The sequence below is a fragment of the Bombus terrestris genome, chromosome 5 (assembly GCF_910591885.1).
Source record: "Bombus terrestris chromosome 5, iyBomTerr1.2, whole genome shotgun sequence".
NCBI classification, from domain to species: domain Eukaryota; kingdom Metazoa; phylum Arthropoda; class Insecta; order Hymenoptera; family Apidae; genus Bombus; species Bombus terrestris.
In genome coordinates this window covers 8696875-8714480 of record NC_063273.1, presented here as the reverse complement: position 1 = coordinate 8714480, position 17606 = coordinate 8696875, and the positions used below count along the sequence as shown (strand labels likewise).

At 38.0% G+C, this 17606-nt stretch overlaps 1 protein-coding gene across 3 annotated transcripts in view; it reads right to left on the bottom strand.

Annotated features, from left to right (window-relative positions):
- LOC100646293 (TLD domain-containing protein 2) overlaps positions 1-17606 on the bottom strand; it is a 294489-nt gene that overhangs the window by 260575 nt on the left and 16308 nt on the right. The window contains exon 1 of one of the 3 annotated variants that reach the window (XM_048405836.1): positions 16167-16364. The exons of the other annotated variants lie outside the window; for them this stretch is intronic. The gene's annotated coding sequence lies outside the window, so the exon portion shown is untranslated. Of the gene's footprint in view, positions 1-16166; positions 16365-17606 lie in introns of those variants that run through there. 3 annotated transcript variants of the gene reach the window in all.

Sequence of the window (17606 nt, the reverse complement as noted above, 5' to 3'; positions counted from 1 at the left end):
CATTTCGTTATTCACCAAAGGAAAGGCTACATGAGAAAGACCGTGCTACAAGGGGTGATGACTGATGATCGAGGAGATGAAAAGGATACAGGGAGCAAGTTGAAGAGGGTGAAATTTGAGGACTAGAAGGTATTTGAGAATACGTTGGTTTAAGAGCAACTTTTCCTACGGTTGGAGAGCTAATAAAATAAATGACAGTGATATTTTGGAAGTATTAGTGCCTATAGAACTTTGGAAGTATTAGTGCCATAGTGTCTATAAGAATCGTGTAACAAACTGTGGAGAAAATACTGAAACGCGATGGAAAAGTTACTTAGAAAGGACGATGGAGAGAAGAGAAATAATTATAGCTACGTTTACCAACACCAATCGATCTTATTAAAATAATTTCCATCGTATAAAATGAATTTTGTGTTTGAAAGAAAATAGCATAATTTGTTTAAAATTCAACGAAATCGGGCTAAAAATTTATGAAAGAACATGCAGGGTTTAACAAGGAACTTGAGAATGAAAACACATTATAATGAAAACCCGATAGATTACCCATTATCGTCAATAAAATTGACTCGTTATTGATGACACAACACTTTAGCAACATTCCGCAGGAGATTGCTGTTTAATCGTCGTTTAGTGTAACCATCGACAGATCTTCTATGCTCGAAACACCGTGCACGGAAAACGAGCTCGTGAAAAACAGACGGGGAATGACAATCTTCCGTAATGACATTCGAATGCAATATCTTCGTTCTAGCCAAGAAAGGAATATAGATTTTCTATAATAGCGTTAGTTAAAGCGCATCTGGCCGCCGGAAAGAAGAAACGCGAACCACTTCGATGATGTCATTTCAATTCGATTGAAATACCGAACAAGTTAAAACGCATTATCTCATAATACAGTGATTTCCTTTATTACAGCAATTTACATTTTTATAACGTTATTAGAAACTGACTAGCGTTCAAATAAAAGAAAAAAAAAAAAAAAAACACTGTAGGTGAATTTCAACGGCCGAATTATACTCATAGCTACGCGCAAGATAAAAGCCAGCACGTGACCAATTTTCCCACAAGAAACGAGCGACACAGATAACAATATTGCGCCTGGTAGCCGGCGAACGGTTCACGTCACACGTTAAATCACGTTTCCGACTTTTATTATTAGTTTCCGCGCGCGTTCCTAAGATACGTGACGTTTCATATTCCGCGTGCTTCCCACCTGCTCCACATACAAAATCAGCTTCATATTCATTTGTAAATTATACGATGCGATGCGAATGATCAGCATCTTGATATTTCGCAGTTCAACTGTTTCCAACGTGACCAATTTGTTACTCGTTACTGTGCGTTATTCGTAATTGTTATTTATAGTTGTTCCGTTGTTTCTAATCGAAGCGAGATCTGCGTTATGACGAAAGTTCGGCAACACGACGATCGAAAAAAATTGGAAACTTTGAACAAATGTAATATCCAACGACAAATAATGAGGATGAATCGCGTGTAAAAAATTAATTAGAAACGTACGTATATATGGTGGATTTATTGCATCGCGCGATCAAAAAGGGAGAACATGAAAGGGAGAAAATAAATAGATAAAATCCGCAATGAAAGACAAAGCTTTCTTTAATAAATCCCTGTTTAATCGAGAGAATTTTAATATGCAAATAAAAAATCAATAGAACGATATTAAAAATTAAACATTGTCGATACGAATCCTCTATGCTTGCACAAATACGAAATTATATATATGATTTAATGTATGTAATTAGTATAATTGAATTAATATAAATAATTTACACGAGCTACACTGCAATTCGACAGAGGATCACAGTCAGCGTTGTACGTTGCAGTTTTCGATTTATGTTCGAGGTTCAAAAATTGTTCAAAAATTTTATTTTTTCTAATCGTTTATACAGGGTGGTTGGTAACTGGTAGTACAAACGGAAAGGGGGCGATTCTACGCGAAAAAAGAAGTCGAAAATATAGAATAAAAATTTTTCGTTTGAGGCTTTGTTTTCGAGAAAATCGACTTAGAAAGTGTTCGTAGAAATTTAATTAGAAGAGCAGAAATATGTGTTCGACAGAATGGGCAACGTTTTCAGCAATTTTTGTAATAATAAACTTTATGATTACTTCATATTATTTCATTATGTATTCCTAATTTTCCGTTACGGCAAAAACAAACTTAAACTGCGATAATATCCATCGAGACAACGATCTACAGTGGGATCCGTTATAACGAGACGTGATAAAGTGCACGCGTACCGAGCGAAAATTCAAAGTCGATTTTCTCGGAAACAAAGCCTCAAACGAAAAATTTTTATTCTATATTTTCGACTTCTTTTTTCGCGTAGAATCATCCCCTTTCCGCTTGTACCACCAGTTACCAACCACCCTGTATATTCGTAAAGAGCTCTTCGAGGACCATTTATTCGTGTGACAGCAAAAGATAAAACTTCGCAAAATTATAGGCGGTAAGGGTAAATCTTGATAAACAATTTCTTTTTTTTTTCTTTTTTTTAATTTCTCACATCCACGATATAGACCATAAAGAACTTTGCAACATTTAATTTGCCATTTTTCCTATATCGATACTTACGATGATATAAAAAATCGAAAATTCTCTAGCAGGAGAAAAGAGTGGTTATTGGCATTACACGAACTACATTTCTGCAAAGTTCCAAATTTTGTTGAATTTTCGAGCTGTCGAATTTCCCTTGTTAATCGAGATACGCTTTCCTGCCAATTATATACAATTAAATCGATTCGACATTATCAACATTCAACATTCAACATTTCGTAAAGAGAAAAATGGCACCAATTCACATTCTTGTAATTGTTTTTACTTTGAAAAAAGTAAACTGGTAATTTAACGGTGAAAATCGGAATTAAAGTAACGACTAATTAAATAAAATTAATTAAAAATAAATTATACTAATAATAGATTGTATAAGACAAGAACGTCATCAATGGAAATAACAATGGAGCGAAGTTTTCTCAGCAGAATAATACACGAAGAGGAACAATCCTTGAACTCTGTACAGAGTTTTGTACAGTTTTAAAATAAAGTAAAATCACGATAATCTAAAATGATAACAGAGAACCTCGCAGGAAGATGATATTTGCTATTCGATGATTTACTATCAAAAAGTAATAGAATGTAAAATACAATGATTTAGGTGCACGATACGTTTCGAGACATGAAACGTCCAGTTAAATACCGTTGCAACGATCGAACGATAAGAAGCTTGGCGAATGATAGCGCGATGCAAAGCCTCGGATCGTTCGATAATCGCAATAAAGACGTGTACTTTGTACGCCTTGATAATCGAAATACGAGAGAAAAGAAAAAATGCCACATTCCCGGTGTCACAGAAAATATAATTATCGTCGGCCGTGTAATTGCACAAACTTATCGTCGCTTGAAATCGGCGTTATCTGGCGGAGAAATCGCGCGCACAACGTCCAGTCTATCTCAAGCTTAATCAGCAGACGTTTCGACGTTGGTAATTGCTTCAAGTCGTCGATTTATCAGCGTTAAAAAGCCATGATTCATTGGGAAAACCGATAGAGCAGATAAAAAAAAAGTCCAATTATTTTCTACGACTGTTCCATTGGAATTTCTACTCGGAAAAATACAAACTCCTTGAAGCGACGTCTTACACGGTGGCCAGAAACGGTACAAAATTGCGTATCGTTGCATTTATCGATTTATTCGATTTACGTTTTACATAATTAATTAAGTCCGAGTATATGACGTGATGCTGTGAAGAGAAAATATCGAATCCAATTTTTCAAAATCGCTTCATTGAAAAACAAAGGAAACGTGTAATTATTTTTTGCAGCCATTGTACATAGATTAATAAGTTTCTGTATAAATTGGTAGCGTCAAATAATTCACTCGCGTAGGTTCGTTTATCAAAGAAATTATCAGAGAAGTTTGGCAAAAAAAATGACGCAAATAAATGGCGCAAACAACTTGCAAGCTGAAACTTTCAACAGTAGCATGCTTGAAACAGATACCAGCCTCTCTCAACAGATTAATTAAATTAATCAACTCCCCAACTTTCTATTATCACTAGACTGAGGATCTTTCTGCGTTTATGAGAAGTTTCAAGACACAAAAATACACAGAATGCGCATAATATTCGCTATTATTATTACATTAATTGTTACAATATATATCTAATTACAATCAACTAACAAAAATTATATTTAGAAAAATACGAATTTGCGGAAGACAGAAAATCATCGGTGGTCACTGCAATTTCCCCGTAACAACACACGTGTGTATTTAAAACAACGTTTCACATCGAATTCCCTTGTTTCGATAATTCATCCAGATTCACCGTATATATTCGTTGTTCGCAACAAATCGCACGGTCCACGTTGTAGCAGTAATTTTATCGTCATTTACCTCCTCTCCGACCGGAACGATTATTCAAACGACGCAGCGTATTTCCGGACAAACGCGTGCCACGTTAAGCTATTCGTAGCGCGACAATATCCCTAAAAGGTAAAACACGCCGAGGCTCGAAAATCATATTCCTCGCGCACGTCTGAGATTTTTCCTCTTGGAAGAAATTTTTTCGTTCTTCGCTGTCTGTGCTTTCTACGCGCGCGCGCGCGCGTACTAACAAACGGTGGTTCGTTGCTTGCGCCGGTAATTATGAAAACGTTGTTTGTTCATGTGTCTCTGATTTCGAGGTATTTGAAGTTTTGCGTTTGACGCGTGAGCCGAACTGAGGAGTCCGAAAGTTGCATGAAAGAGCTGTGTCACGAAAGATCGAGAAATGAGAATTTCCATTAACTCGGAAATAAAATTTTGGTGCCCAGATATCATCCTCGATTCGTAATTACGTGGCAGGAGTTCCATTTGTACAACGATCGTTTCGAAAATGTTGTGTGCGAAAAATTTCTGCGCACGAGAGACTCTTTCAATGTAATTTTCAGATCTCAACGCAGCGCAAATAAAATAAAGAACGGAACGGTTTCCCAGATGCACTATTTTCATGTTGGTAGGCTTAAATAAATAAAAACATGGCAAAGATTTCAATTTTGCAATTTCTGTTGAAACAATCCTTTTCATAAAAGTCTTAATATCTCGCAACTCAACCCAACGGTTTAACCTCTACTATTTTGCGAAAATGCTCTCAGACTATTGTAGCGTAAATGGACGCGGCTCAAACTAAGTGACAAACTTGCTTTTTTCTTTTTTGCATTTTTTTTTTTTTTTTTTTTTTTTTTTTATTAATTTAGGTCACTTTACATAGTATAGTATTCTATGGTATCCTCATTGGTATGCAGAACATTTCCCAATAAAGGGTCAGAATTTTCAATTTTCCCATTTACGCTATCTTCTACGAGCACTCTTCGATTATCGATCGGTTTTCTCGTAATTAATCAAAAAACCATTTTTTGCAACCACCTGCTGTGAAGATTACGTATCGAAATTTTCAACTCTCAGGATGAATATTTCTATTTCGACGAGGCTGGGCTTCCTAAAAATTCAATCACGTAGAAATAACAGAACAGTGAATAATCGTATCTCGTGAAAATTTCGAAGAAATTGTAAGAAAGTCAAACCGCGCTACAAATTACAAGGATTAAAAGCAGCGCGAGTAAACGCGTTCGCTGGGTCGCACGAGATAATTCAACGCAATGAACGAGCAACGAAGCGCGTGTACAACGTCGACTCGTATTATTTCGGCTGAATTTTCGATTCACCTGACCCTCTCCCATCCACCGTTCCCGTAACAACGAACAAAAAGATCGTTTCGTTGTTCGTTATCCGGACGAAAATTCGCCCCGATTCTGGCTTTTCCTCTCATTGAAAGCCGCTTTTTTCCTCCCAGAAACGTCACGCATTGTCACAGTTTCAAACAGAAAAAATTATCCCCCGAGCGGGCAAAAAGATAGAAAGGATCCAACTACTCGAATTTTTCCAACGTTATCTATCAGTCGGTATCAAATTTCTGCTTCCAATCGGTTGGTTAAGTTTACATGTGAAAATATTTTCGTTTTTTCTTTTTTTCTTCCAAATAACGGGAAGGACGATAAGGATACTTTGTTCTTGTAGGATCTTTTAATTTACATCGCAGTTTTTGAGGTTAGGTTAAGTTAGGTCTCGAGACAACTTGACTCTCTACCGATTTCGTGCTAATGTACCAAACAATTAATTATCAAAGGAATCGCGTTAACGATCGACCTAGCAAATTATATTTCTAGTTAATTTTCTGCTATAATGTGGAATATGCAACGTATACTGAATACAGGTTGGTCGTAAACAAGGGTCCATAATTTAGAGGAACTATAGCACAAGAAACGTCTTACAAACGTAGGTGTAGAAATCAATCCTTTAGACGCAAAATCGACTTCTATTGTTCACTAACGCTAGATATCGCATGCTGATCTCTTCGAAGTATTCGCATCACATCGAACGTCGAGTTCACAACCGTGAACTAATATTGTCTCGAGTTACTTTGTTTGCTATTTAGTTACTCCGCATGCTCGAATTCACAACAACGCCGTGTCGCTTGATCGACGTTCAACGTGATGTGAACGGACCAGATTAGGTTACGATATACACACGTAGGATGTTAGAGGAAAAATAAAGGTCGATTTTACACCGAAATGGATGATGTTAGGACGCACGTTGATTTGACATCTTTTACTCCCCTTGGTGAATATTATAACCACTAAGTTATGGACCCTCCTTTACGAACACCCTGTACATAATGAGAATCAAAAGCGAATACATATGTATATCTTGACGACACAAAATTTATACCAAAACGCTTACATTGCGTGAATTGAAAATCACAAAAATGTAAAATATATAGGAATACAAATTAGTGTGCTAAGACCAGAGTTAGTAATTATGCGAATATCGTTTCGAATAAATATTTATCTGGCTTCATTATCACAATGAATTCATAGCAATGGAATATTTTATCCGTGGAATAATTATTTGTTAGTAGTAACGAGTTATTTTTTTCTATGATTATTCGACTAATAACTACGGAATTATTCGAATAACAATACGAATAATTGTTTGTTTCTGCCTGAGTTTATACAGGTGTATACAGGTAATTTACCGAGGAACGATAAACTTTTCAATCTGGCATTCGAAAAAGCTACAACAGCCGATGTTACAACAACTGGACAACGTAGTTTGGAAACATATCTCGCGTTCAATGTCATACCAATATATATAACATCAATACAACATCATACTATATCATCTTTCGTGTAACACGCAAATATTTATATATAATATATCATTTTATCCGAATAAATTCTTATCCGGAAAAACTATTCGATTAAGTTTTTATTCAGATAAATTCTCACGCGAATAATTTCATGTTCGAATAAATTCTTATTCGAACGAATACTCGCTCAGTCGCATATTTATTCGTTTGTGGCGAATCAAATTTCGTTCTATTATTTTCATTCGTTATCTGTTCTATTCGAATAAAATTTCGCGGACTATCGGAATGTACCGATTGCTCGAGTAGTGACGCGAATCCGAATAACGGGTAACTTTGACCCATAGAGGAAAGACACACACGAGTGTACATGTATGTACGAGAATAGTTTCAAAGGATAGTTTCGCGATAACATTGTTTTGCGTTCGTCGTTTCGTTCTCAATCAGATACGATTCAGCCGATACGGTGAACGGTCTATGAATCGGGTCAAGGTGACCCGGCATTCGGTTTTCTAGGATTAATAGTAAAAGAAGAACAGATAAGTCTGTAGGTTAAAACTTTAACTGCCACGTTGGTCATATATGACCGGTCACTGTTTCTCCTGTGACGCCACGGTGGTCATTGGTGGCCAGAGCGCTTGAAATTCTTATAATTGTAAAAATTGTATGAAAATTGACAGTTAGGGCATTTTGAATATAACCGATAAATAGAAGATACTTTGAAATAAAAGGTGCCCCATTGAACAATTAAGCATTTTTATTAGAACATCAATAAAAAAAAAAAGAACAAATCTTGCATCTAACGGTGCACTGTATTTGCATCCATATCTTTGAGGGCTAATCTACGAATATTATTATAAATACACCTTAGAAAATAATCGTAAATGTTGCTTTATAATCATATAATTGAAGTTAGAAGTGTGCACATACTTTACTGTTATATATAGAATATGCAAATACTGTTTACTAATATCTTCTACGCGTTTCAACAATATATTCTGCACGTTTTGCTTACGACGAAATAACGAATGCGAATGGTTTGTTGAAATAAACGAAGCCTTGTTATAATATGTCGCTATCAACTGTTACTAAGGCGTCACGATGGTCACCGGTGGCCACCAATAAGATAAACAGTCCATTGGGGAAGAATATTGTCCTACATCATCAATTTATTATTATTTTGCCATTATATGCTTTGAATAATAAAAACACTCGCATGGCGTCCTGAGCGAAACATGTGATTTCGGCGTGGCAGTCAAAGTGTTAAGTCAACGTTAACGCGAACCTCGTTTCTGCAATGTATACACTCGTTTCTGTGTCTCGCTGTACGTATGCAACGATCGAACAGAGGACGAGAGAATAGAATGGAAGAGATGAATGGAAGTTAAAAATTCAAAACAGATAATTAGATATTTATAAGTGAAATCCGTAATGGAAGGAAATGGAAACGTAGTCTGTAATAACGAGGGAAGGTAGAAACGAACCAAGGGTAGAACTATTATAGCTATTTTATAAAGTTTGCGCTACTTTCACGAATTCGATTTACCTGTGCATAAGGAGTAAGACATCTTAACGAGATTTTTCCTTCAAGAACATTGCAACATGGAGAAACAGTCTGCTAGCACGATTGAAGAGATTCTTCGTTTCCTGTTGATGGAGGGAGAAGGAAGATTCCAAGGGATGCTTGCAGCGAAATCCGTCGGTGGAAATTCAATCGTCCCCTCGATCCGCGATCAGATCTTCGCGAACACGGAGATCCGACAAGCCAGTAAACCGATTTCAACCACGCGAAAAGGTTCTTTTTCCGCCGTGATGCACAAAACCAGTTAACTGTATCCAACCATCGATGGTGTCGTGGCCAATGGTACCATGATACAGAATATCAAAAATATAACGCATATTTATTTTATCGGTGGAACCTCGAAGGAAGAGGTAAAATCTTCGAGTTATGCAGATGTGTAAACTGGCAAGGTGCTAACAAAGAAAAACAAAGAATCTTGACTTTCTCTTACAAATTTGTATGGTGCTTAACGCTGATTCGTTGAATCGTATTGTAAACTTGATTTTGCTCTATGTCGATCATAATTGTTAACGCGTTACTGTCGAATCACCGATTGCAACTTTCTACCGTGCAACGAACCGTATTGGCCCGTTGATATTAGAACAAACATATTGGATTGGCAACTAAATGATTGCGGATTTTGTCATTAGGTGGTATTGACAAAATCCGCAATCACTTAATTACCAACCCAATATTATACGATCGAACCTCGGAGGAACAGCTAAAATTTTCGAGTTATGGAAATTTTGCCTCATCGAAATTTCCGAATAAAGGCAGTTTAACAAACGAAAATTCGACGTACAGAGGCTTTGTACGAAGGCACGATCGCATTCACGTCTCTGGAAAGTCTTCATATCTCAAAGTTGCTCTTAGGACTCGTTTTATTCAACGTACATTTCGAATTGTCGAGGTTCCGCTGCACTAAGAATTCAGAAATACCGTGGCCAAAAAGTACCGAGACTGGCCCGACGGAATGTAAGCTATGAATTTATTCGTCGAAATTTATTTCGTCTTCTTCAAGATAATCTCCTTGCGCTGCAGTACACTTTTTGCGCTAACATTTTTCGCCAATGGTCGATGCACTTCTTATAGTTGAGTCGAGGTATAGCGCGTTGAGAACGCCAGGCGTATATTCTCTTTTATCGCATCTGTCGACTCAAAACGGTGTCCACAAGGCGGTAATTTTAGCCAAGGAAATAAGAAGAAGTCACACGGAGCCGTATCAAGCGAGCAGAGAGCTTGCGGAATGCTATTCGTTGAGTCTTTAGCGCAAAAAATTACGAATAGCGAGAGACTTATTATTTATTTATTGAAATAATAAACGGGCCTGAGTTTATCCAAAATACATAACGAAAGAAAAGCTAGAAGTACGATAGAATAAAATGAAATAAAATATTAAAAAATGAAATAACACAAAATAAAATAAAAATCACTATAAAGAACAAATCACGCTGAGAAGTCACCCTAAATATTCACAAGCTACAGTTCACGCTATCTTCCATAAATATCCTCGGTTTAACGACGAATATCGTATGGTAATGTTATTAACAGGAAATCATATCGGCGGAAGGAAATTAATTTCGTAACAATATGAATTTATAAATTATTCATCACAACGGTAAAGGAATTTGTTGCTGAATAAAAAAAAAAAAGATCAACGAAACAGTGCAAACTCACGGTGAAAATGGGAAATTTATAACATTCGTATTTAGCCAGGTAGTTGGAAGTGAAAAAGATTTATAAGGGTAATATCGGTTGAAACGCGTGTTGTTGATTTTATGAGGCAAACAAGAGAGATTCGTAGCGGGGAAACAAGAGATTCGACATCCCTAGAAATTATCGTTATTATTTCGTGTAAATGGAAATGAAAATAACAACGAGCAATGGACTAACTGTTCAGCCTTTAATCCTTTTCGAAATAGCTTTTAACGAAAAAAAAAAAAAAGAGGAAGGAGAGGAAACAATTAAAAAATCCTGTAAACATAGATTCTCGCCGATTGGGATTAAAATGTTTCGTTTACTTGATTCGAATGCAAACTGGGTCAGAAATGTTGAAGGGGAAGGGGGATGGTAATAACGATAGAGGGAACGTTTACGCGGAGGTTGCATTAGGTTGAAAAATTTCAGTACAGCGTCCGGTGTAGAATGAAAAAATAATTAAAGCCGTGCGCGATGGTCGCGGATTACGAAATTCTATCGGAACGCCCCGAATCGAAAAAACATGATCTGTAATTCTGACGATAATTCCCGATAAAATTGGTAATCTTGCCCGATGAAAGTCCTCTTGGCTGGAAAAATAAATCCGTTTTCCATCAGCTACAAGTTGTATCGAAAGACATACACGGAGGTGGAAGAAAAATGAAAGTGCAGAGAGGGTTGTAACTTTTCACTTCTTGCCGAAGTATCAAAGTGTTTCAATTCTTCGATTCTTGCGCCGTGTTTTCGAGATAAAAAAAACGTGCGATAATTTACCCTTAAACAGAATTTTCAACCTTTCCATGAAAATATATTCACTTCCCGTTCTATCTTCCTTTTTGGAGAAGCCGAATGTAACAATCCGAGATTCTCTTTAAAGAAAGACCGAAAATAAGATGTTTCAAATTTGAACAAGCTCGCTCTCGATAATCTCGAAGAAAAAAAATCTCTGCTTCGACTTTTTGATAAATATTTGTCCATTCCTATTTCATACTTCCTCCCTTCTCCATCCTGCAGAACCAAATGTAAAACTCGGCACGATCTTTCAAAAAATTATTCGAGATAGAATCTTCAAAATTTGAACAAACTCGCTCTCGACAGTCCCGAAGAAAAAAATTTCCGCTTCGACTTTTTCATAAATATTTGTTCGCTTCTTTGTTTGTAAAATATAGTTCTTCATACTTCCTTTCTCCTTCCTGCACAATCAAATGTAAAACTCGGCGCAAATAATCTCCAGAAAAAAAATATGATCGTAGTAAATGAATATAAAATCAAAGTACCCAAACGATTTCGTCCGCTTCAGCCAAAGATAAGAACGGGTCGGACACCGTGTCGCCATGAGAGCAACGTATCGTGCTCGTTACAAAGGCTACACACTGTAGCCGAAACAAAGCCTTGAGGATGGCATGCGGGACAGATACACAACCTGGGATATACTAGTTGGTCGAGGGTTTCGTTTCGTCTCGTCGAGGAAACGCGGCTTCCGTTGCACGTACATATTTCGTTACTTAAATTCCGACGGAAATTTAGCTCCAGAGGGAGAGTTCATAGTCGTCCAGATGATCTCGACTTGCTTCCAGGCTAATTAACGTTATCATGCTAACGAGATAAGGCAGTCGGTTGTCGTTTGCCAAGCGGCGTCTGTTCAACGTTGTTTACGCCGAATAACGAGCACCGTTGTTTCCGAAAAACGACTATTTGACCCCTTAAAAGCGTAATTTACTAAGAGAATCATTTGAGGGTTCTATACTTTGCAAGGCATAAAACAAAATAATCTTTTTCTCTGCGCTCACTGATGAGATGACTTTCGTTTACTTACACTGTGTATCAGTGGATAATCTTCATATAAAATTTCCTTTTGTATTCTAAGATCTTTAAATACGTAGTTTGCATGAATTTACGTTTAAATTATGTTTTCGAAATTTTCTACGTCAAACAGACTGATGAAAGCTTGAATTATTATTTGAATTCATAATGCTTCGCGATACAGATAAATAGGTATGCGTAATAGCTATGCTTCTATCTTAATAAGAATCAACATGAACGTTCGGGTGTTTTAATAAAATATAAAAAAAAAAATATTGGAACTTGAAATTTGGTAACTAGAATATTTCCTGCAAACGCAGAAGGTAAATTGTACGCGATATTGAAAAGTTTGAACGTTGAAAGCCACTTAAATCTGGTAGGAGGATTGTGTAACATTTCATCGTCATCGAATAAGTAAGCTGCTTTCTTATTAAACATTCATATCTACGTATTACGATGCAGTTGCCAACACCGGTTTAAATATTTAAAATCGTATTCTTTGCGCGTCACTAATCATCAAAATTCGTTTTGCTCTTGCTTAATTTATTATGTATGAGTAGAGATTGTTAAAAGGAAGCAGTCGAAGATTTGTATGTATGTAGTAGAGCTTACGTCGCTCACCGAAGTATCCCATTTAAATGAGTCTTTATGAATAATCTCGAAATATTAGGAATAAAACAGGAACGCTGCAAAACAGAAAAACGTCCTGAGAAGAATATTCCAAACGTAAATTAAACACTTTCCAAAGACACGTATATGATTTAATAATTACAATTATCAGCGATATCTTTTTACCTGGACATCCAGGAGATACACGAAGGTCAACCGTACTTTCCCAATTAAACTCGCGATTCTTTATGAAAGAGAACTATACTCTAAATTATGAAAAATTAATTTTTATTGAAAAAAGTCATTAAATTGGACAATATTTAAATTTCAATATTGCACATTGGTAATAACACGCATATTATTTTTGGAGAATAATGGGACGAGTCGTACATCACTTTTCCATGTAATTCTAACAAACTGTTACATTTCGTAAATTCCGCGATGTAGCGTCATTGGTACAGCTTCGTCAGTTCCTTCATTTTACTAAATTTTCGATATTCCCTTGGAGGAAGAGACGCGAAAAGAAAACGTGGACGAAATTTCATACATTTTCAAAAACGTAGAAACGTCGAATTATCGACGCGCGAGAATAACATCTCGATGATTGCTCCTGCGTGTCACGAAGAAGCGTTACGCCTATCGATTAAAAGAATCCTGTGTCTACTGTCCAGCGAACAGGATAAATTTATCCGAAGTGTCGCGTTGCATTCAGAAGATGATATATAACATTCTATTTATGTCGCGAGCTTATCATTCACGAGAAGAACTACGGAAGCGAAGAGCGCGAACAGTCTGTATTTCTCCTGGCTAGACGACATTTTCCATGAAGCTTCTTGTTCTCAACGTGTTCGTGATATTTATGTTACATAACGCGGAACGAAAGAAACACGACACACGACGAAAAGGCGGCGGAGAGATAAGAATGAGATAAAAATTCGAAATGGGACGCACTCGCGAGTGTGTTTTCAGCTGGTGTTTCCAAGGACGAGCTGGATTTTTCTTCAGATCTGATAAACGCCTCGTGAGACGAAACACATATCGTTTATTTTCGGCTGATGTCGCGTGCAAGGTAACAAAGGCCAAGTCATAATAGAGCAAAAACGTGGAAAGAAAAGGAAAATGAGCAAGTACGTGAAGGCGCTTTAGAGTTCGGTCGCGGGTCCAACGTGCAGCAGCGTAAGGTGGGTCACCATCATACAGGGGTTTCCAGCGCAAATTAATTGGAATAATCGAGCTTCGTTCGATATTCAATGTGCAGACATATGTATTTTTGTCTCGATGTATAGAATCGATTCTCGCGGCGTCTCAAAAACATCTTACACAAGGTCTTACGTACAATTTATCGAAACGTATCTTATGCGCCGTCGCATCGTGGAACCGCTTCGGTAGATGAATCCGGATACAAAAAGAAGAAAACAAAGTTCGTGTAAACATAATATTCCGTACTCGACCTTGTTTTCGAATTATAGCGAGTTTCTTCTTCAACAAACTGTGTCTGCAAGCAGATATGTTTACGACATATGTTGGAAATGACCTCTTTGCATCCGAAAACCCGAACACAATGGAGACGTTTTGTTATCGATTGTGTTACTCTCTCCATTTCTCTAGATATTGTTCGGATTTTCTGGACGCCTTGTTTGTAAACAGACAGACGACATTGGTTCAACTACCTTCATCTTTCGATAGAATTACTGCAACGTAAAACTTTGCTATAACTGAAACGAGGTCAAATAGAGCGTAGGTATACACAAACTTTTTTTATTCTTTTCGTGTGTGTATATTTACCCTGTATTTGTAAATAATATTTCTAACGACGCAGTGCGCGTCGATTTGCAGCTTTCTTCGACGCAGAGCAATTGGTAAAGCGACTTTGTGTCATTCGAGAGGTTTCTAATGATATCTAATGATATTTCTAATGAAACACAAAAACGAATCTGCTGCAGACTTTTCAAATTTGTTCTGAAATATTCCAAGATCTTTTAAATAGGCCAATATGAGCTATCTTACTTGTTTATCGCCAACATCTTCCATATATTTGCCAACAGACATTGCTAACTGGATGTGTACGTGCCATAAACGGGTGACGTTCGAACGAGAAAAAAAAGGAAAGTGAAGAATTAAAAATAGAGACAGCAAGCTGTAACGTCCGCGCGTCTTTTAAATACGCGACCTTCGAAACTACCTGTTCGTTTATCGATCTTTTCATTCGATATCGAGAACGTTTCTGCTGGTAGATATTCTTAAACAATGCAGTTTCGCAAATAGCGATCGACTTCGTTCTAAAACGCGTCGCTCTTTTAGAAAATCAACGATCAGCGGAAATCTACTATATTTTCACAACCACTCTTCTTCGTCAAACGCTTCTACGTTTCGATAATTCACCATTATAATAAAAATTCCACGGTCCTTCGCGGCATGTAAAACAGGATGAGAAATGAATGTGTTTTCTTATTCGACACGATACGCGACAATATAATTAATAATAGAAATAATATGAAATAAAGTAGCAATAGAAACCGCGAGTCTGCGAAAGTCATACGAAAGGACGAGAGACGAAGATGCAATATCGCATCCCTTGTCGATAATCAGCCTTATCATCGATCAAAAGAAGGACGAAGCAAGCGTTAGTCTTTATTCAACAGGCTTATGTAGCTAACACGATAACAGCGTAACAATGTGATGTGTACGACGACGAAACCTCGCGAAATTATCGCGTACCCTTAGCCAAAAACCACACGACCAACCCCGAAAAGAAACTCGAAAGACAAGCGCTTGTCCTTGTTCAACGGGCGTATGTATGTAACTGACACGAAAACCGCGTGGAAAATGATAGCAGCTAATGTGCACGAACCAGAAGCGTGAAATTCTGACCGATGCAAAGACGGACGAAGACTCAAAAGACGAGAATTGGTCTCTGTTCTGCACGAAACGGCGTACAAAACGAAAAGACAAAAAGCTTGGAATTACGGCGCACTCTCAGCAAAAATCACACGACCGATTCGCGAAAGAGACGAGGAAACTCAACAAACAAGCGTCTGTCTTTGTTCGACGAATGTGCGTAACTAGCGCGAGAACAGCGTAGAAAATAAGATGCGTAGAGGAACAAAAAACGCGGAATTATCGCGCTCTTTTAGTAAAAATCGCACGATCCAGAAAAGACAGTCAAGAGACAAGCGTTTGCCTCTATTCGACAGAGTATAATTGAGTAGAATGTGTATAATTGAGACGAAAACAGCGTAGGAACTAAACAGCGTATAGGAATAAAAAAAAAGCGCGAGATCACGCGCTCTTACCAAAAATCACACGATCGATCGAGAATCTGTGGACGAGACGAAAGACACGCACCAGCCTGTCTTCCTTCGGCGATACGCGACCACGTAACCGACACGGAACGACGGAAACAACGCAGAGAAACAAATTATGTGTATACGATGTACAACAAGACGATGATCCAGCGGGTAAAGTCCTCGCGGAAAGATCGTCGCGAGGTAACTGACGTCTCGCCGGTGTGTGTTCATAGTTGAACAGAATCGCGCACCCTCCCTGTCTCCGCCGCCCAGTCAACCTTTTCCTCCCTCTCGCCACCGCCGCACCAGCTACCCTACAGCTCTCACGACCCTACAGCGCACACCGTTGCCACCCCACCTACAGACTCCACCCCCGGACGAGCAGCGTGCGCCCCCGACTTCCCTTCTCTTTCTAGCTTGCAGCATGACGTGGATGGACGCTGTCATAGAACGTACCACGGATAGAATGGACTCCTCCTCGCCATTGTCCTTTCACGCCTGACACGTTTCATTTCGGCGCCAGAATGGAAGAAAGTTCCGCTTTTCCGGATTTATCGGCCGTATATTTTTTATGATACGGCGGGCAAGGCCGATGATTAGTTTGTAGGGAAGGTTTAATGCGCGGCGTGAGTGGTTTAATGGGCAAGGAGAACGAGACGGTGTTTGGTCAGACACGAGGCAACCGACGATTTCGTCCGATGAAGTTTCCGCACGGTTCGACCACTGCTATGACATACGATGGAAATTCCTGCTAATTGTACGCCGGACTTGAGAAACGAGAATCAGATTCGTAATTCTAGTTCACTGATCCAGTGAAGGGTCGAATTGTTCGTGGAATTGCCATTTAACAATTAGTATTGTATCTGCTGTGCCACGGGTGTTTACAAGTTACATACATCGTACTGCCTCGTTTGGATTAGTCGAGTTTTTCTCGGATTCACGCTGAATCTCGGGCCACTGAATAGAGTTAAGTTAACGACAACGAGTGTACAAGGTTGCTAGAGCAGCTCAAGTTCTCACATCGACCAAGGTACCGGCCATACGTGTTTGTATCCACTCGTTCGAATTCGAACGACCTGAATAAACTGATGCTTAAGACACGAGAAATTGGCATGAAAATTTTGTTGAAGTAAATGTTACATCAAACCAAATATACATTCTACGAATATGGTTATTCTTTACGATTAACGTAAAACCATCAAAGAAACGTAAAATCGCAACTAAGAGCGATAACTGTGAATTGGTTAAACAGAAGTTAGAAATAATGAAACGTTTCGTTGAACGTTAATCTTTAATGGATTAAAATTGATCAATGAATTTGCAATGATTTTGCAATGAAACGTAGGAAAAATTCCAACATCTGCGCGCTATCCAGACGGCCTGTTCTACTGATAAACGTTCCGTAGTAGCGATCGTACCCAGAAATGTAGGTTTTCACGGCGACAG